Genomic DNA, 2,253 nt, shown 5'->3' on the forward strand with positions numbered 1-2,253 from the left:
AAAAAAAAAAAAAAAAAAAAAAAAAAAGTCTTGTTTGAAACCAGAAAAAGTGGCTAAAAGTAATACATGAAGAAGGTCCCAGCTCATATCAGTAAGATGCTTTCAACTTTACAAAGCACGTTCATCTCTCTTGGGCCTGACAGCCAGCTGGTAAGGACATGGGTCACAGATTATTACACCCATTTCATAGTATGGGAAGCTGAGACTCAGAAAGATCAAGAGTCTTACCTTTTAACTTTTCTGTCTCCCTTTATTGGACCTCAAGCTTCAAGAGGGAAGGCTCAGACTTACCTTGTTTCCTGCCGTGTCCACAGGCTCAACCGCAGTTTCCAGAACACAGTATTTGTTCTGCAAATATCCTGCAAATGAGAGTAGTATTGAAGCCGCCCTCACAAGGTTAACAAGAAATCCAGGCGGAAAGAATGTTATAATTAAGCATTAATCAGGCTTCACTTTGACCCACTTCCTTATAACCAAAAGTCACCTAGCATTAGCTGTTGGCTATTTGTATCCCCATTATTCCTATAGATAGGTTTTTTTTTTTTTTGGATGGAGTCTCACTCTGCTGCCCAGGCTGGAGTACAGTGGTGTGATGTCTGCTCACTGCAGCCTCGGCCTCCCAGGTTCAAGCAATTCTCCTGCCTCAGCCTCCTGAGTAGCTGGGACTACAGGTGCCTACCATGCCTGGCTAATTTTTGTATTTTTAGTAAAGGCAGAATTTCACCATGTTGACAAGGCTGGTCTTAAACTCCTGACCTCAGGGTGATCCACCCGCCTCGGGCTCCCAAAGTGCTGGGATTAAAGGTGTGAGCCACTATGCCCAGACATTTTTGTATTTTTGGTAGAGTTGGGGTTTCACCATGTTGGCCAGGCTGGTCTGGAACTCCCGACCTCAGATGATCCACCCACCCTGACCTCCCAAAGTGCTGGGATTACAGTCATGAGCCACCCCGCCTGGCCTATTGTTACCATTGCTATTTTATAGGTGCTCAGAGAGATGACCTAAGTTCCCAGAAATTACACGAAGGAAAGTGGCAGAGCGGGATTCAACCCAGGCTTGTGGAATCCCAGAGCCTGTGCCCTTCCCTTCGCCGTGTCACAGCTTCCCCTGAGGACCCAGTGAAACCCAAGTTCTCTGGGTGTGTTTCACTCCCTGGAGTCCTCCGCCATCCTGAGGGTGGGTTCCAGAGTGGCCTCCTTCTCTGCATCCCAATTGGATTCCTCAGAGCCACCGCCTTCCTCCTGCCCAGCTCAGTGCAGGGTGCTCCAGGGCCTGGCACCCGAGGGATGTGCAGGCAGTGGCGTGAGAGTGAGTGGGAGGGGCCTCTGATCATCCACCAAGTTGAAACCTGCTTTGCCTGGCGTTACCCTCAGCCAGGCAGTCCGGATTCTCCAGCTGCCAGCCTGGCCATGCTAGGGACCAAGGAGGATGCTTCAGGCAAAATCCCCACATGCAAGACGCTGGCTTCCGAGGGCCGCTCCAGGGAGGCAGGTGACAGGCATGTACCCCGGGGTGGGGACATCGGAGCTCTCCAGCCAAGCAACTCTGCTCAGAGGAAACTGGGAAACCTGCAAGCCCTTGGGAGTGTCTCAAAGCACAAACCTCAACCTGAAATAGAGACCTCATTCAACCTGGCCACGAATCTCTAACATACCTTCCATTAGAGAATGGCTCCTTTCCAAACCATTTTATGCATGTGTTAAAAACGATTTCTGGCCGGGCATGGTGACTCATGCCTGTAATCCCAGCACTTTGGGAGGCCAAGGCGGGTGGATCACAAGGTCAGGAGTTCCAGACCAGCCTGGCCAATATGGCAAAACCCCATCTCTACTAAAAATACAAAAATTAGCCTGGCGTGGTGGTGCACAACTGTAGTCCCAGCTAGTCGGGAGGCTGAGGCAGGAGAATTGCTGGAATCTGGGAGGCGGAGGTTGTGATGAGCCAAGATCGTGTCACTGCACTCCAGCCTGGGCAACAGAGCCAGACTCTGTCTCAGAGAAAACAAAAACAAACAAACAGAAAAACCATTTCTAAATCAATGACTAAACAAATCACAGGACTTTTCAGTAGTTAGGAATTTTTTTTTTTTCCTCAGGCTAGATTCCCAGCCTGGAGTGCAATGGTGTGATCTCAGCTCACTGCAACCTTTGCCTCTGGGTTCAAGTGATTCTCCTGCCTCAACCTCCTGAGTAGCTGGGGTTACGTAGCTTCTTAAAAAAAGCTGCCATTTGCCCCACACACAATTCTTGTCT

This window comes from Cebus imitator, unplaced genomic scaffold, assembly GCF_001604975.1.
Source record: "Cebus imitator isolate Cc_AM_T3 unplaced genomic scaffold, Cebus_imitator-1.0 Scaffold15, whole genome shotgun sequence".
NCBI lineage: Eukaryota > Metazoa > Chordata > Mammalia > Primates > Cebidae > Cebus > Cebus imitator.